General features: G+C 51.6%; 1 protein-coding gene across 5 annotated transcripts in view; it reads left to right on the top strand.

The window, feature by feature from the left end:
• LOC135250816 (mitogen-activated protein kinase kinase kinase 13-like) overlaps positions 1 to 19,211 on the top strand; it is a 45,086-nt gene that overhangs the window by 8,776 nt on the left and 17,099 nt on the right. The window contains exon 1 of one of the 5 annotated variants that reach the window (XM_064327559.1): positions 5,799 to 5,891. The exons of 1 other annotated variant lie outside the window; for it this stretch is intronic. The gene's annotated coding sequence lies outside the window, so the exon portion shown is untranslated. Of the gene's footprint in view, positions 1 to 5,798; positions 5,892 to 9,973; positions 10,159 to 14,549; positions 14,607 to 18,137 lie in introns of those variants that run through there. 3 more of the 5 variants (XM_064327556.1, XM_064327558.1, XM_064327557.1) reach the window with 3 other exon arrangements.

The following is a 19,211-nucleotide window of genomic DNA, read 5'->3' as shown; positions in this document are numbered from 1 at the left end:
CTTCCTCACCAACATCCGCTTCTTCCTCACTTCCTCACAAACATCCCTCTCTCCCTCATTAACATCCCCCTCTTCATCATCCCAGCCTTTCTCACTGACGGCTCAGGACATTAGAGCAGCATTGTTTGCTTCCAGCAGGAAGGCGTGCCCTTCACACACGTGACGTAAAGGATTAATGCTGCGTCTTTGCTGCGTTCGCGTTTCCTCTGTGGGCTTACGCGGGGTTTCAGTAGGAAATGGACAGATTCTCCTGGGAGCGGCTGACTCTCGTTATGTAACTCCCACTGAGCCCGGGCCTGGTGTGGCAGTCCCAGTGCCGTTATAATCCTACATCTTTTCCGCCATATACAATCTGCGTCAGTCGGTGCTTTGCGCTCATCTCCCTACAAAACACCAATCTCTTCAGCAGTCCAGCACTGTGTTTTTAAGCAGGACATGTTCTGCTCCCTTTGTGTCGGTTACGACCAAGGAGAACATACCTTTGTGTCTGTATGTTTTCTTTGAAGGCAGAGGCAGCTGGAGGATAAAAGGAGGCAGGGTTTGTCCTTGTATGTGGGAGGGGGGAGGGGGAGGGGGAGGGGCAAAGAGGAACAGAGCCCGTAGGTGCAGAGGTGCTGCTTCATCGAGGCAGTCGCACAGGGCTTTGCGTGGGGGCCGTGTTCTCCGGAGAGGGTGGTAGTGTCACAGGGTTTGGGCTGGAGTGTGATGACGTGTGTGTGCGGTGGGCAGAGATTCCCTTGTTTCTGTGACTGCGCACCACCTGCTCTCTTTCACTGTCTCGTAGGGATGAGGGGGAGGATCAGTGCAGCTCTGATTTAATGGCCCTGATGAACACCAGACCCCTCAGAGGATCTAATAAGATCCCAGATTCACACACTGAGCTGCTCAGTGGATCAGTTAAGATCCCAGATTCACACACTGAGCTGCTCAGTGGATCAGTTAAGATCCCAGATTCACACACTGAGCTGCTCAGTGGATCAGTTAAGATCCCAGATTCACACACTGAGCTGCTCAGTGGATCAGTTAAGATCACAGATTCACACACTGAGCTGCTCAGTAGATCAGTTAAAATCCCATATTCACACATTGAGCTGCTCATGGATCGTGATCAGTTAAAATCCAGTATTCATAATGAGCTGCTCAGTAGTCAGATCCATTAAGATGGCCTAGGACATTAAGATGGCGAATTAAAACACTAGGCTAGTCAGTGGATCAGTTAAGCTCCTATATTGATCCACTAGTATCTTGAGTGGATTGATTAGGATCCCATGTTCAAGCACCAGCTCCTCATTGGATCTGCTAAGATCCTGAATTCTATCACTATAGAAACCCTGCTTAGATCCACTGGGATCCCCAACTCCAACGGCAGACCCCTCATTGGATTCTGCAGTATCTCAGGTTCAGCTCAAACATGTGGCTCTGTAGCTCAGTAGAGGTGCCCTACCTTTTTCCCTGTAAGAACTGAGTGACACTTCTTCCTGGAAACTGCCTCGAGAGTGCGCGTGTGTGTGTGTGTGTGTGGAGTAAGGTAAACACCTTTCAGCCTCTTGGGTGGATGTGGCCGGTGTGTTATTAATGCAGGGGACACAGGAGCTGTCACTGCGGCCGTTCCGCCGCTGGTGAAATAGTAATGAGCTCTGGTAAAAGACCTGGCCTGGTGTAGCTTACAGTGGGGCGAGGGGTAGGCGGAGCCCTGTCCGCCACAGATTTCAGCCTGGTGACAGGCCACGCCCCCAGGAGCCCAGCTGGGGAGCGTAGGTGGACCTGCTCTTGAACTGGCCGAGGGAGAAGGAAATGTCTCGTGACGATTTATCATGCGTTGCTGCTCAGAACTTGAAGTAAATTCATTGAAGATCTTTCTCTAGAGACAGCCAAAATGGGAAAGTATGACGTGCAGATTGATGTACATGCACATCTTGTAAATGTTGCCATGCAACAAAACACACTCTTTGTTTCCTGAAAGGACATCACTGCATGGGGACTGCATGAGGTGTCTTTTGAGGTTGTCTGTAATGTGGTCTGTGGTCCCGGTGTGTGTTGTGTGCAGACTGGGCTGTGTGCTGTGATAGAAGTGTGCTGTGATAGAAGTGTGCTGTGATAGATGTGTGCTGTGATAGAAGTGTGCTGTGATAGATAGCCTAAGTGAAGTGATAGATGTGTTCTGTGATAGATGCGTGCTCTGATAGTTGTGTGCTGTGATAGATGTGTGCTGTTGGGGCTGGTTGCCTTCTGGCTGCTCCCTGCATTATCAAATCTAGGAGTCAGAGCGGGGACTGAAAAGCCCCGAGTGTTCTGTTCTCTTCTTCCTCCCCAGACCACTGTGCTTCTTCTGTCCTTCACAGCATCCAAGGAGATCTGCAAGAAAGGCTCATCTTTTTTCTTGCTAATGTCCTCTTCTTCCTCACGGTTGTCTGCCTCTTCCTCATTACCATCCTCACTAACATCCTCCTCTTCCGCGCCTTTGTTCTCCTTCTCCGCGTGAACATCCCCCCTATTCTTCAGCGTTATCCCCCTCTTCCTCGCTGACATTTAAAATGTGTTTGCTGACGCACGCTGTTAGTTTCAGTTAATGTGTTTATGTTTGTAGGCGGGGTGACCTTTGGAATCTGTGCCTAGTTTGGCCCAGACGGGTGCTGGGAAAGCAAACAGGAGCCGTGCAGTGGACCCACAGATCTCCTGGTCAATCTTTAACTGAACTCTGTGTTTATGCAACCGGACATTTCCTCTGTCGGCCTGTTCAGCCCCATTATGTGCATGTTAGCAGTTATGTGTGCATGCGCTGGGCTGAGCAACTAACAATAAATGGTTTTCCGTATTTGCAGTTCTAGGGCCGCAAAAAATTAACAAAAGGCGTGTTTAGCTTTGGCTTAGTCTGAATGAGCGTCTGAATGTGTAGACATATTTCCCTAAGTCAGTGCTGCTCAGTGTGTCTGTGGATGAGTACTGTTCAGTCTGTGCTGATCAGTGTGTCTGTGGATGAGTGCTGTTCAGTCAGTGCTGCTCAGTTTGTGTCTGTGGATGAGTACTGTTCAGTCTGTGCTGATCAGTGTGTCTGTGGATGAGTGCTGTTCAGTCAGTGCTGACCAGTTTGTGTCTGTGGATGAGTACTGTTCAGTCTGTGCTGATCAGTGTGTCTGTGGATGAGTGCTGTTCAGTCAGTGCTGACCAGTTTGTGTCTGTGGATGAGTGCTGTTCAGTCAGTGCTGACCAGTTTGTGTCTGTGGATGAGTACTGTTCAGTCAGGACTGCTCAGTTTGTGTTTTGGTGACGCACTGAGCAGGATGTCAGTGAGCAACAGGAGCTAGTTCAGAAGAGAAGCGCTGTTTGATCATCTGCTCTTTCCGGAACTCAAAAGAAGCCTCATTTTATTTTACATCACAGCTCCCACATTTCACATTCTCGGCAGCCCTGTTTTCATTACCCATAGAATGTCAGCCATGTGCCAGATGATTCATTTAAATGTCATCTTATGTAATTTTACACATTAACCCTGAGAGGCCAACCAAAGAGAGGTCTGGGCAATTGCTTTCGTGGTTCGTGTGGAGTGGCTCCCCTCATCCCCACCCTTGAATGTTTAAATCCCCCCCACCCCCGCCCGCCTGGGACCGGAGCATCTGTTCTCCCTGTCTCCCTCCTTCCCCCACAGGCCCCCACACTCCGACACGCCCCCCCCCCCCCTCGTATTGCTCAGTCATTAACGAGCCCATATGTGCCTTGGCTTTCCCATTGTCTCCATTTGTTCTCCGCTGATTAGCTTTTTAAAAATATCCAGCTTGCATCTCTGCTCTTGACAGTATTTGTTTAACTCTTAACGTTCGCTTATTACCAGACCTTTCAAGCAAATCTCTTTTGTACGAAGAACCATTTAAGACGGTGGTTTTTGTGTTCGAATGGCCGGAGCCCTTAATGGCTAGTGCAGTTATTTATTTAATATTTCTATCACTTTTTCCCTTTTCTGTAATCATTTGGAACCACGTTTCATGTTCATAATGCAGGTGTGAACGTCCAATGAGAGCAGACGGGCGGGTTCATGTTCTTCTCAGAAGCTTATAGGCTACAGCCGGCCGCCATCTCTGTGCTCTCTGCAGTCCCCTGTCTGAGCCGCGCGGTCGTCGCACGGAGCAGGCCTGCGCTTCACGTGCATGCCCCACAGACAGGCTGCCAGCGCCCAATCCAGAGGAGTCGCTGTTGCACGTCGAGACAGGGGCTGCGATGCTGACCGGACCCCGTCCTCCCCGGACGAACATCCTGCCAGTCGCTCGCCTTCCTGCGGGGCCGATGGCGCAGTCGCTGTCGCGGCCCGGATTTGACGCCAGACAGTGGGGCCCTTCGCCACCGTCTGACATCAAATCAGCGCCTTAACAGGATAAGCCACCCAGCAACTCCTTAATATTAATAAAGATGGGCGGGTTTGCTTCATCAGGTCTCTGAACTGGCATTTCATCAGGGCCAGCCTCTTGGCAGCCTTTTAAAATGAAGCTATTTGTCCCACACTATGAATGATTCTTAAGATGTGAAATTCTCTATAGAACATGCCTCGTGCTCGGAAAAGTAAATGATGGTGACCCATTAACAGGAGCGTAATTAAAACTGGAGTCTTCCATCACAGCTGAGCGTACAGTACATGCTGTTGGGTGCATTCTGGGCAGTCTGCTGCTAACGCCTGCTGTCAGCTATATGCAGTGTGCTAGCTTCATGTAGCTCATGTGCTATCCGTTTCATTGACTCTCAGCTACTTGTATATGCATTCAGCTGTGTGTGTATGCTGTCGTCTGTATGCAGAGTGTTAGCTTCATGTAGCGTGTGTGCTATCCATTTCATTCTGCTGTGTGTGTGAGCTGTCAGCTGTGTGTATGTGCTGCTGGATATTTGGGATCTACAGCGAGGGACACATAATGGATTCAGTTTACGCATTCAGCCACTTCACGTCACTTCCAATAACGCGCTTAGGCAAATGTTAAGCGTACATTTCCTTTCTTAAACAAGTACCTCAGGAATGGAAATAAACAAAATGCATCCAGGCACTGGAAAAACCACGAACCACAGTGCAGAAGGATTGAATCACGCCTTGTGCGGTGCTCGTCGTCTCTGTGAGCGGAGAAACATTTGCGTAGTGGGGACTGTTACACTTTCCGGTGACGGTGACAGATGAGGACCGCACCGTCTGCCGGAGCTGCTGCCGCCCGGAGGCTTGGGCCAGCTGGGGGGCGGAGGGGAGGGGGAGAGGGAGAGGGAGAGGGGGAGGGAGGAGGGATCTCTCCAGGGCATCATTACAGCGTGTGCGGAGACGCCGTCACGCTGAACATCAGACCCCCCCCCAGTTTTATAACGGGGGACCGCAAACAGAACGATTACTCAGGCTTCAAATACCAAACTCGTAAAAGACTGAAATGCCACATCGCGTCGCGGCACGGCGCGCTAGTGTGTGTGTGTGCGTGTGTAAACATTGCTTCAGGCGAGAGCGCATTCGCTGCGCTAGAGCTGCGCTCGGCTGCAAGGCGAAGGTTACGCAACGAGGCCCCGTTACAACAGGCGCGGTGCCCGGCGACCGTAAAACAGCGGTGACGCGCAGCGGGGGGCTACGTTAGCGTCGACAGGCCGCGTTCGACGGAGTCGCGTAGCGGCGGCTAGTTCGAAAGCAGAGCAGCGACGGAAACAGAAGGCGGCGAGGACGGGGCGACGATTGCCGTTTTCGTTAATGAACGCGCCGTTGTGGTAAAACGGGCAGAGGCGGCTCGCGGTTTTCACAGTGGCGGTGTTGGGTTCACCTTCCCCCGCAGGTGAGGGGCAGGAGAAGGCCCGATCGAGCCGCAGAGCCGGCCGCGCCGCCGCCGGGACCCGCGTGCGTAAAAAGGGCGCCTCGGGGGCTATGACAATCACCTGCTCGAGAGGTAACCGCCGACGGCCGGCTCCGGCTCTGTTAGCAAGCAACCGCTCTGTTAGCAAGCAGCCGCTCTGTTAGCAAGCAGCCGATCTGCTAGCAAGCAACCGCTCTGTTAGCAAGCAACCGCTCTGTTAGCAAGCAACCGCTCTGTTAGCAAGCAACCGCTCTGTTAGCAAGCAACCGCTCTGTTAGCAAGCAGCCGCTCTGTTTAGCAAGCAACCCTCTGTTAGCAAGCAGCCGCTCTGTAGCAAGCAACCGCTCTGTTAGCAAGCAGCGCCGTTCCTGCTACTGCAGAAAGCAACGCTCTGTTAGCAAGCAGCCGCTCTGTTAGCAAGCAGCCGCTCTGTTAGCAAGCAACCGCTCTGTTAGCAAGCAGCCGCTCTGTTAGCAAGCAACCGCTCTGTTAGCAAGCAGCCGCTCTGTTAGCAAGCAACCGCTCTGTTAGCACATTCACATTCGCAAAGCGCAGGCGTTCGTCGGAGTGAGGCTGGCGTTACCGCGCGAGGATTTAATCTCGTTGCAGTGCTTAACCTCCGTTAGTCCCACTGTCAGATGTACTGCATCTAGAGCTCATTTCTATTAAACCATCTACTGGAGAAAAACAATAGCAGATGGATTGGTTTCAGTCATATTTGTGCAATCTACTGTGCCGGATTAGTTTGCATGTAGTTTGGAGTTGAATGGGTTTCTCATTGCGTGCAAAGTGTGTGTAATGTATTTGTGTTTGTGTCAGAGAGAGAGAGAGAGAGAGAGAGAGTACCGTACATGTTCGAGTTTATGAATGTGTGTCTATGTGCATGTATTAGCAGGTGTATATGTGTGTGTGTGTTTGTGTGTGTGCATACGTACGTTGTGTTTTTGAGTGCAATTTTGCACGAGTATGAATGTGTGTCTGTGTACAGGTATGAGCGTGTGTGTGTGTGCGTGCATTGTGTTTTTGTGAGTGCGTTTCTGCACAAGTGTGAGTGTGAGTCCGTGTATTGTTGGGACCCTTCAGTTCTGTGAAGCGCTGCTGGTCTCACCCCGAGGGAAGCGTGACTCGCTGCTCTCGTCCCCGTTGGCTGATCTCAGAGAACACAGGACTTGACAGTGCCACACGGGGGACTGAGCGCGCCATATGTGGCCTGGGAGTGCAGGGAGAGTAGGGAATTGGGTAGCTATGAAAAGCAGCCCCCCCCCCCGCACCTCTAATGTGATGTGTGCGGTTATTTCTGGGTCTTTTCAGAGGGGCATCTATGGAAGGTAACGGAGAGCTATGAAACCTGAATTTCAGCACGCCTGTGTCTCCACTCATCACTGAGCTCTTCCATGTTTCCGGAGAATGTCGCCGTGCGTCCTCTCCTTTGCCTGCCTTTTAACCTTTTAGGTAGCGGCGGTGAGCTGCACAGCGTGAGCAGGAGTGGCACTGCTTAAGCCAGCGGACTGTGGCCGTCCGATTGGCCGACTGGGGTCGCCGAGCGGCCGGACGCGGCCCCTCCTTCCCTCCCTGGGCGATTGCTGCAACAGTGCCTTAACCGGATGAGCAACCCAGCAGCCATCTCCTGTGTTTTCTTTAATGCCTTTGGTGTCATTTCGGTCCCAACGCGTATGAATAAAGGTGGGGGTGGTCTGGTTTTCCAGCAGCATGAGGAGGAGGGGTGACACATGATTTTGGATAGCCAAGGATCCTTATGGGATGCCCCAGAGTGAGGGGTCCACTGAAAATGAACGGGTGACACCGTTGCATCAACACTCTTTCGGGCCGATTTTTGCCAATAGGTATAGCTGGTGTCCCGCGGTTTGTACGCCCATCTCAGCACCACCCGTTGCTCAAACCCCACCCTGTGGTCCAGCGTACCTCCTCAAACCCCACCCTGTGGTCCAGCGTACCTCCTCAAACCCCACCCTGTGGTTCCAGCGTACCTCCTCAAACCCCACCCTGTGGTTCCAGCGTACCTCCTCAAACCCCACCCTGTGGTCCGGCGTACCTCCTCAAACCCCACCCTGTGGTCCGGCGTACCTCCTCAAACCCCACCCTGTGGTCCGGCGTACCTCCTCAAACCCCACCCTGGATCGCGTACCTCCTCAAACCCCACCCTGTGGTCCAGCGTACCTCCTCAAACCCCACCCTGTGGTCCAGCGTACCTCCTCAAACCCCACCCTGTGGTCGGCGTACCTCCTCAAACACCACCCTGTGGTCCGGCGTACCTCCTCAAACCCCACCCTGTGGTCCAGCGTACCTCCTCAAACCCCACCCTGTGGTCCGGCGTACCTCCTCAAACCCCACCCTGTGGTCCAGCGTACCTCCTCAAACCCCACCCTGTGGTCCGGCGTACCTCCTCAAACCCCACCCTGTGGTCCAGCGTACCTCCTCAAACCCCACCCTGTGACCCGGCGTAGTTCCTCGAACCCCACCCTGTGGTCCGGCGTACCTCCTCAAACCCCACCCTGTGACCCGGCGTAGTTCCTCGAACCCCACCCTGTGACCCGGCGTAGTTCCTCAAACCCCACTCTGTGACCCGGCGTAGTTCCTCGAACCCCACTCTGTGACCCGGCGTAGTTCCTCGAACCCCACCCTGTGACCCGGCGTAGTTCCTCGAACCCCACTCTGTGACCGGCGTAGTTCCTCGAACCCCACTCTGGACCCGGCGTAGTTCCTCGAACCCCACCTGTGACCGGCGTAGTTCCTCGAACCCCACCCTGTGACCCGGCGTAGTTCCTCGAACCCCACCCTGTGAACGCTGCCATCAGTTGCTCAGTTCAAATGGAGAGTTTCCTGTTAAACTAGGCCGAAGGCCACGGCCCACTCCGGCGTTTGGGGAGCGGGCGGACGTGTCCGATACACCCTCCCCCCCCCCCCCACCAAGGACCTGGGGTCTCAGACCTCTTAATGAGGCTAAGCTCTCCGAAGCTCTCGCATGTGATTCTGCGGGGCGATTAGCTCTGTGACTGACGCACAAGTGATCAACTCACAAAGGGGAAATTGCTCTCAAAAGCTGTCGGGGTGCAGACATAATTAGTAAAAATCGCAGAAAAGAACGCTAAGCCGGCTATATATAGCCACAGGCATGTGTTTGCTGACATGAATGGTGATGGCGTCACTGCGAACACATTCACACAAATGCGTGTTTCCACACAGACAAACACATTCTCACTTTTGTTGACGCACACGAGCACCATCAGGGACACGTTCCCCTGTGCGCCCTAAACACACTCTCCTACTCAAACACACACACGCACACACACACCCACTCACTCTCTCTCTCTCTCTCTCTCACACACACACAAACACATATATACACACTCTCTCTCGCACACACACACACACACACACACACTCTCCTACTCAAACACACACACGCACACACACACACTCTCTCTCTCTCTCACACACACACACAAACACATATATACACACTCTCTCTCGCACACAAACACACACACTCTCCTACTCAAACACACACACTCACACGCACACACACACTCTCTCTCTCTCACATACACAAACACATATATACACACTCTCTCTCGCACACACACACACACTCTCCTACTCAAACACACACATGCACACACACACACACTCTCCTACTCAAACACACACACACACACACTCTCTCACACACACAAACACATATATACACACTCTCTCTCAAACACACAACACATCCACCACAACAATGACTTCACTCACAACACCATGCACACACATCTCCACACACACTTCAAACTCACACACACATACACAAACACTTCTCACACACAACCACTGAACACACAGCACACTTGCATGCCACACACACTCCGTTTCCCACACAACAACACACACACCACCACTTGATCACGCGCCACAAACTCCTTTCTCTCACGCACACAGACGCACACGTACACACTCTCACTGATTCTCACACACACACACACTCTCACTCTTTCTCACACACACACACACACATTCTCACTCTCACACACACACTCGCACCTGGGCGTGCAGTGTCCCCTGCTCAGTCTGGGCGGGCCCCTCCCCCTCCCCCCCCCCTCCCCCGCTCGCGCTGGTCCTCCCTCATTCATGAAAAGCGTGACGCGAGCAGAGCTCAGGCGCGCAGCCGCCCACTCCGGCACAGACGCGCTCGCTGCAGGATCCGGTGGGAGGAATCTCCTCTGCGTCGTACCTCTCCTCCTCCTCCTGCTCCTCCTCCTCCTGCTCCATCCCTCCGTCGCTGCTGCCTTCCTTCAGCTCCTTTTCTTCCCTCGCGCCGCACCGGAGAGGAGGACCATGAGAACGAGCTCTGTCAGCCGTGAGTAATGTGGTGCAGTGCCGCTGCCTCCGGCCCCTCTGTGTGTGCGTGTGCGTGTGTGTGTGTGTGTGTGCGTGTGTGTGTGCGTGTGTGTGTGTGTGTGCGTGTGTGCGTGGGAGTGAGAGAGAGAGTGTGTGTGCGTGTGCGTGCGCATGCGTGTCCTTGCGTATGTGCCCTTCTGTGAATATGACTGTCTGTGTGCTTATATACAGTGTATGTGGGTCTGTGTGAGAGTGTACATGCAGCATGAGTGTGTGCAAACAGTATATGTTTGTTTGTTTACAGTGTGTGTGATGGAAAGATAGAGAATGTGTGTGTGTGTTTGTGTTTACAGTGAGTGCATGTTTACAGTGTGTGTGGGATAGATAGTGTGTGTCTGTTTGTCGTAAGTGTCGTAAGTGTGTGTATGAGTGTGTATGTATGAGAGAGAGAGAGAGAGTGTGTGTGTTCACAGTGAGTGTGTGTGTATGAATGTGTATATATGAGAGAGAGAGTGTGTGTGTTCACAGTGAGTGTGTGTGTATGAGTGTGTATGTATGAGAGAGAGAGAGTATGTGTGTTCACTGTGAATGTGTGTGTATGAGTGTGTATGTATGAGAGAGTGTGTGTGAGAGAGAGCGTGTGTGTATGTTCACAGTGTGTGTGTGTGTGTGTGTGTATGTTTACAGCGCGTGTGTGTGTATGAGAGTGTATGAGTGTATGAGTGTGTGTGTAGAGAGTGTGTATGAGAGGGAGCCTGTGTGCGTATGGATGGGCTATTTTTGGCTCTGCTGCTGCTGCTGCTGGTGCTGGATGCGGCGCTGCTTCTCGCTGCCCTCTGATGAAGGACGGCTGTGGCTCTGCTCTCTGAGGACTGACGCAGGGCGCCCAGACGCTCGCGGGGACGCTGCTACCGTCCGGGGGGGGGGAGGACGTTCCTCTTCCCCCCAAACTCTCCTTCCTGACCTGCTGTTAGAGGTGCAGCCTAGCGCTTCTCTGCTCTGCGGGACGTGTCTCCTCCCCCCCCCCCCCCCTTCCTCCCCCCTCATGGATTGGGCTGCTGCCAGCTGGGGTTCCTGGGGGCGGGGGGAGGAGAGTAGGGGGAGGCGGGGGCAGCTAAGAGGGAGACCGAGGAGCTGAAAACGAGCGGCCCGTTTGTTGTTGGATTTATATTTCTCAAACTCCGGCTCGCTAATCAGCGCTAGGTGCCGGGGCTCGGCCTTCCTCCGGGTGCTGGACGGCGTGTGCCCCGCGCGCACGCGGTGGCCTTTTCGCTCTGGCGGCTCCCCGTTAGCGCAATGGGGCAAGGCCGCGCTCCGCGCCGGCTAATGGACGCGTCGGGGCGCCGTATCGATCGCTTTGATTTGCGGCGCTGGAAATTGGGGAATAAGCGGTGGAGCTCCTCGGTGGAAAGAGCGCGCGGCTCGGGCCGCGGCCGTCCCGGCTGGGCCTGGTCTTAGGAAGCCGTCTGATTTATGCCACAGTTCCCCCCTCATTACGTGTGTCGTATGTGTCTATTCTGTCCATTGCCCTTCCTGTAATTATAATGGTCTCCGTTTTGGGCAACCCATGCAGTATTTATGAGCCTCTTTTTGTCTCGCTTTGTGACTTTTTGACCTTTTTTTGAGTAGCTGTAATCCTCACAGGCAAGACTGTGTATATATCATAGGTCACACTGTATTTGTATCACAGGTCAGACTGTGTTTGCTCACAGGTCAGACTGTGTATCTCTTACAGGTCAGACTGTGTTTGCCTTTCTCTCACAGGTCAGGCTGTGTTAGTCTCACAGGTCAGACTGTGTGCATCTCTCACAGGTCAGACTGTGTATCTCTAACAGGTCAGACTGTGTTTGCCTTTCTCTCACAGGTCAGACTGTGTATCTCTCACAGGTCAGACTGTGTTTGCCTTTCTCTCACAGGTCAGACTGTGTATCTCTCACAGGTTAGACTGTGTTTGTCTTTCTCTCACAGGTCAGACTGTGTATCTCTCACAGGTCAGACTGTGTTTGCCTTTCTCTCACAGGTCAGGCTGTGTTTGTCTTTCTCTCACAGGTCAGACTGTGTTTGTCTTTCTCTCACAGGTCAGACTGTGTTTGTCTTTCTCTCACAGGTCAGACTGTGTATGTCTCATAGTTTGGATTAGTGCCGGCTCCCATCCTGTCCTTTGTTGTCACTCTGGGGTTACAGTTTGGATGGTTTCAGGCTGGCAGCAAAAGCATTCCTCTCATCTGATCTCCCAGACCATTCCCTCAGGATCATTCTCTCCCTCTCTCTCTCCCTCTCTCTCTCTCTCTCTCTCCCCCTCCCTCTCTCTCTCTCTCTCTCTCCCTCCCTCTCTCTTTCTATCCCTCCCTCTCTCTCTCTCTCCCTCTCTCTCTCTCTCTCTCTCTCTCCCTCCCTTTCTCTCTCTCTCCCCCCCTCCCTCTCTCTCTCTTTCCTCCCTCTCTCCCTTTCTCTCCCTTTCTCTCTCCCTCTCTCTCTCTCTCTCCCTCTCTCTCCCTCTCTCCCCCTCTCTCATTGCTGTGAGAGTCTGATAACCTCGCGCTGACGCTCTGCTCGTTGCTGAAGGCATCCTGACGTTTGCATTGCGCACGGTGCTCATCACTTTCCCTCATTGTCCAGCCCGTCGCCCGAGAGGATCCGTGCGTCACGGCGCGCTTGCTGCCTTTGTGTGTGTAATGCCACGCGCCCGCCATCCGGCGCGGCTGCGTGTGTGTGTGTGTGTGTGTGTGTGTGCGTGAGTGTGTGTGTGTGTGCGTGTGTGTGTGTGTGTATGTGTGTGTGCGTGAGTGTGTGTGTGTGTGTGTGTGTGTGCGTGAGTGTGTGTGTGTGTGTGTGGTGTGCGTGTGTGTGTGCGTGAGTGTGTGTGTGTATGTGTGTGTGTATGTGTGTGTACGTGTGTACGTGTGGAGCTGGCAGTCCAACAGAGTCAACCTTAACTGCATGAATAATTACAGCCGTATTTTTAGAAGCTTCCTGAGACAAGTATGACTATAAATGGCTGCACTAGAACGACGGAAAGACGTGTCTCTGTGTCGTTCTGCTGGTAATTCCTGTGAATTTATGAATGAGTGTTAAGAGTGCTGTGAGTAACTCACAGAACTGACAGACTCTAGCGCTCGCAGTTATGTTAGTGTAAGTGTGAGAGAGAGTCGAGGAGTGAGTCGTTTTAGACCCCGGGACCCGAGTGGGTGTCAGGCACAGGTGGATTCAGGGTGCAGCCTCTTTTTTTTTAACGAACTTCCATTTGTAGTCCTTACGTGGGAATGACCCTTGACCCAGAAACGGTTTTGACCAATCAGGCACGAAGGGAAATCACTGCAGACGGCGAGACATCAAACAGTGTTAAAACCGCTGATTTATGAGTCATGCAGCCCGCCTGTTATTTAAGATGACGAGACAAAATATATTGTAGTCCTGATGTGACCATGCATTTAGGATTACATGCTATCAATATGGGAATCATATTCATACTCAGATCAAGTGCTGGTGTGGTCCTGGTGTGGTCTAAATAAACCCTTAGTTAGGCCGACAAAAGTATCACAGACTCAAACTGAAGAAAGTTACAGATACTTAAGATCAGTTTCCTAAACTATGGGTTGTTGGAGGAGTTGCAGAGATTCATGCCAAAATCTAATTTTAACTTTCATTGACATTTAAGTAACCCCAGTTAAAACTGTGCCTATTACATACACTACACTAGTTAGCCTACATAGACCTTTTTGAGCATATGTTTAGATTTTTCTTTACTCATATATTTTACCTTCTGTTCGGTTATAATAAGCTGTGGGCCACTGAACATGTTTGCTTCACTGGACCATGGACATGCTCAGAGAGTTACTTGGGAGTGCTTCATCGGTCCGTTCACTCTGGTAGATTTTCATACAGACTAATGAGCAAGGAGAGGGAATAATCTGTTTGTGCATAGAGTTGTCTACTTAAAGCCTCCCTAGCTCCCAAGATACAGTGTAAAACTCAAAATATTCTGTTTGCTTGAAGTCCTCATAATTGCGAAATGACCTTTGACACTGTTCTTTCTGTTGATGTTCCTTAACGCAAACAGACAAGTGCTGATTTCAGATCAGTCCTCTGCCAGCATCATCCATTCTGCTCAAAAGGGCAAGTGAAGTTTTCCAAAGGTGGGGGTGGGGGGGCTTAGGGGAGGGGCCTCCAGAAACTCCAGACGTGTGACCTCTCTGACTGTACGTCTGAGGAACTTTGTTTGAGGGGGGAATCCTGCCTTTTTTTTGGTGCCTCTGGGCTGGCTTTCGACAGATTACAGATTTACCCACAGCACCTAGGTCAACGTCCTCCGTCAGCTTCGAACATCGGCCCATATTCCCTGGAGCGGGGTTTTGGGGGGAGTTCGCTTGCGAGGCACTTTGATAAAGGTCCATAAAGCAGACACGAGCAGAACTGATTCCGGGATAGGAGTAGGAATCTCCACACACTGCATTGATTACACCTTTTGTAAGTGCTTTATTTTCCCATCACCCCAGGTTTGAAGCGGTCTCGTCTCTGCGCGTCCCAGGACGAGGTGGGGAGGGCTGGGGAGTGGCGGGAGGGTAGGGAGGGTGAGTTTGGGTAGAGGCCAGTGAGCTGCTCTGAGCGGTCACTGCCCTGTGTTGTTCTGGACTGGCTGCGGGAATGGCTGTGTCCTGGTTCATACACACACGCGTACAGCAGCAGCGGCGGCAGGTCGGTAAGGGTGCATTGTGGGATGTCGTGGGAGCTAAATTGATGCTTGTGCTGGTAGCAGCTGTTCTCTTAGGGGTGGGGCCCCCTTCTGCTCCCAGCAGGGGTTCTTTTAATGAGATGTGTGTGTGCGTGTGTGTGTGTGGGCGTGTGTGTGTGTGTGTGTGCGTGTGTGTGTGTGTGTGTGTGTGTGTGTGTGTGTTTATCTGCAACCATGCATTTGTATCTGCCTGTGCATGTGCGTGTGTGTGTGTATGTGTGGTCTTATGCGTGTGTGTGTCTGTGTGTGCATTCGTGCATACACTTATGTGTGTATGCCTGTATGTGTATGTATGTGTGTTTATCTGCAGCCATGGATTTGTACATGCCTCTGTGTGTGTGTGTGTGTGTGTGTGATGTTGGGAGAGGGGGATGGCTTTGTTTCCAGGCACATCCCTGTGGTGTATTCCTGGATTAAAGGATCATCCTCTCTGTATACTACAATCTCTCTCTCTCTCTCATACTCTCTCCCCCTATCTTTCTATCATATTCTCTCTCTCATACTCACTCTCGATTATCACTGCCTCTTTTCCTCTCCTCATCCCCTCCTTCTCTCATTCTCAGTTATCACCCACGTTCCTCTCCTCCTCCTATCTCTTTGTCTCTGTCTTTATCTTACAGCAGTGTTAGTGTGAGTGTTCCGGTACTGAACACCGATTCCTGTTTTTACCTCAACCCTGCAGCGTAGCGAGGGACATTCATGTAGCTGGGCCAGCATAGAACTGGATGTGCCCGAACTTCACATTCTCAATCCTGGCCTCATGTCACAGACACTTGTCCAGTGTGGAGTTAAGATCAGTTAGTGACACCGCCAGAACGGCCTTTTTTCTTGGTAAGGCCCAGACATTATTAACAGGATAACAGTCACCGCGGACATCAATAATTCACGGCGGACTTGGGATTAATGCTAGCCGGCCTGCTACGTTACTCTTCGCCTGAGTCAGCCGTCCTCTTCGGGAGCACCGTGTTCCAGACGACTTTTTAAAAAAAAGAAGTAAATGAGTCAAATGAATTCAATAAGAGAACGTGCTGTGAAGGCTGTAACTGTGATAGAGCGCAGGCTGTAACTGTGATAGAGCGCAGGCTGTAACTGTGATAGAGCGCAGGCTGTAACTGTGATAGAGCGCAGGCCGAGCTGGGTTTCCTGCTCGCTACAGAACCCTGTGTGCGGCGGAAGCATCTTCGGCTTAGGGCAGTGACCGTGGGACATGTGCTCCTGGGTAATCTTTCATGGCCTGGCGGGGACCGTGAATCGACTGCACTGATCCTGAGGCTAAAAACGGTAGCCGTTATTTGCACGGTTATGGACTGTGGGCCTGAGGGATTTGCATGTTGGAGGGAGGGGGTTGATGTTTTCCAGAGAACTTTAACTGTATTGTGATCTTTGTGTGTGCGTGTAGGAGAGGAGCTGCATGTGGGGACAATAGTGGGTGTGTGTGCGGGCTTGTGTGCGCGTGAGTGAGCGTTTAAGTTATTGTTTGTGTGCTATTTTGTGTGTCCATTCGTGAGAGTTGTTCTGTGTGTGGGTGTGTCTGTGAGTGAGGAGAGGAAGTTTGATTCTGTGCGCATGTGAGCGTCATTCTGTGCACATGAGTATGTGTGTGAGAGAGATTCTGTATGTGAGTGTATGTTTGTTATTCTTTTTGCATGGGTGTGTGTAAGTATGAGAGTGATCTTGTGTGTGTATCTGTGTATGAGAGAATTATTCTGTGTGTGCGTGAGAGAGAGTTATTCTGTGCGTGTATGTGCGTGTATGATATTCTTTGTTTGTGTGCGTGTATGTGTGCAAGTTATTCTTTGTGAGAATTATTCTGTGTGTGTGAGTGTATGTGAGTGTATGTGAGTATGTGTATGAGTGTGTGTGAGTGTATGTGAGTATGCGTATGAGTGTGTGTGGTTGTTCTGTGTGAGAGTTATTCTATGTGTGTGAGTGTGTGTGAGTATGCATATGAGTGTGTGTGAGTGTATGTGAGTATGCGTATGAGTGTGTGTGAGTGTATGTGAGTATGCGTATGAGTGTGTGTGTATGTGTGTGTGCAGTTATTCTTTGTGAGAGTTATTCTGTGTGTGTGAGTGTATGTGAGTATGTGTATGAGTGTGTGTGAGTGTATGTGAGTATGTGTATGAGTGTGTGTGAGTGTATGTGAGTATGTGTCTGAGTGTGTGTGAGTGTATGTGAGTATGTGTATGAGTGTGTGTGAGTGTATGTGAGTATGTGTCTGAGTGTGTGTGAGTGTATGTGAGTATGTGTATGAGTGTGTGTGAGTGTATGTGATTATGTGTCTGAGTGTGTGTGAGTATGTGTGAGTATGTGTCTGAGTGTGTGTGAGTGTATGTGAGTATGTGTATGAGTGTGTGTGAGTGTGTGTGAGTGTGTGTGAGTGTGTGTGAGTATGTGTGAGTATGTGTATGAGTGTGTGTGAGTGTGTGTGAGTATGCGTATGAGTGTGTGTGAGTGTGTGTGAGTATGCGTATGAGTGTGTGTGAGTGTGTGTGAGTGTGTGTGAGTGTGTGTGAGTATGTGTGAGTATGTGTCTGAGTGTGTGTGAGTGTATGTGAGTATGCGTATGAGTGTGTGTGAGTGTGTGTGAGTATGCGTATGAGTGTGTGTGAGTATGTGTCTGAGTGTGTGTGAGTGTATGTGAGTATGTGTCTGAGTGTGTGTGAGTGTATGTGAGTATGCGTATGAGTGTGTGTGAGTGTATGTGAGTATGTGTCTGAGTGTGTGTGAGTATGCGTATGAGTGTGTGTGAGTGTATGTGAGTATGTGTCTGAGTGTGTGTGAGTATGCGTATGAGTGTGTGTGTATGTGTGTGTGTGGTTGTTCTGTGTGTGCTAATGTGGGACATCTCCCCATCTTGCCTGTGAGCGCTGCTACCTGTGTGTAACTGGGCCCTGTGGTGTGCGTGGCCCGGCGGGTGGAATTACAGCGCGGGGCGGATGGGAGCTGCTCTGCTGTCTGTGCAGCGGAGGGGCGAGATTGAGCCGTTACCTGAGAGAGCCGCACTCTCGGCTGCGCACGCACAGATCACTCTGCATTATTGATGCGCTGCTGGCAGCCGGCCTCGCTCTTCCCGGGATCCGGTTTCCCCGGGCGGGGCGGGGTGGGACCAGGCCGCGCCGCAGCGCCGCGAAGTACCGCACCGCCCCGCCCCGTACCGCACGCCGGCCGCACCCCGCCGCACCAAAGCCCTGTTCCGCTGCACCGCACCGTAAAGCACCTAACGGCGGTGCACTGTGTCGTCTGACCCCCCTCGTATCTCTGCCTGTCCCTTCAGCCCACGCATCAGCTACCTGCAGCTATTTCAACTCTGCTCTCAGCTGCAGGGGGCTCCCCAGGACTCATTTTCCACACCAAACCATGCCAACTCTAATGCATACCTCACCAAAACATGGCGTCTTTAATGCATACCACACCAAAACATGGCGTCTCTAATGCATACCTCACCAAAACATGCCGTCTTTAATGCATACCACACCAAAACATGCTGTCTCTAATGCATACCTCACCAAAACATGGCGTCTTTAATGCATACCACACCAAAACATGCAGTCTCTAATGCATATCTCACCAAAACATGGCGTCTTTAATGCATACTTCACCAAAACATGCTGTCTCTAATGCATACCTCACCAAAACATGCCTGGAGTTGACAGCTTGTGTCAGAAACACGTGTTTGTGTTCCTTTTTCATGGCACAGAATATGCCGTTTGGGGGATGTTGTAGGGTCACATTTGGCTATGCGTGATATCGGTCATGTTGCAGTAAACAGATAAGTCAGAACATTGACTACCCTGAGGAACAGCAGACCGAGTGCAAAGGTCATTAGCCGGTAGCGGGTATTTTTTTCACATTTGCACATTTATCTGCGCAGTGGCTCAGCTGCGGTGGGCAGTTGGGATACGCGCCTCCCTCTCTCTCCGCTCGCTAATCAGGACGCAACACTGTACTCTGACCTTTCTGTTTATTCTGTTACTGAAATAACTCTGGCTTTCGGGAAGCCGTTTCGCTATCGGAGCTGTGTGACCCGTTAAATTGCATAACCAGGATTGAGAAGCAGAGACCGGATTTTCTCCACGTCGTTGTGTTTTGTGTTTATTTCTAATTGCGCAGCATCGGTCTTTCCCGAGGCTTGTCCGTGCCAGATGCGCTGGTCCCATGGTCCGCGAGCGCGCATTGTTAATCCCCGCGAAGGGGTTACTGGTAAACCCAGCTCTTCCCGGAATCTGTAGTTGCGAGCGCGGAACCGTACGGCTGCTAACAACGCGAGGCTGCGCACGGACAGGCTGTCGAGATCCTTCTCCTCCCTGCTGCCGACCTCATCCCGCACCATGAAAAAT

This window comes from Anguilla rostrata, chromosome 3, assembly GCF_018555375.3.
Source record: "Anguilla rostrata isolate EN2019 chromosome 3, ASM1855537v3, whole genome shotgun sequence".
NCBI lineage: Eukaryota > Metazoa > Chordata > Actinopteri > Anguilliformes > Anguillidae > Anguilla > Anguilla rostrata.
Note: the sequence above shows the minus strand (reverse complement) of the source record. Positions and strands in the feature narration are given on the sequence as shown.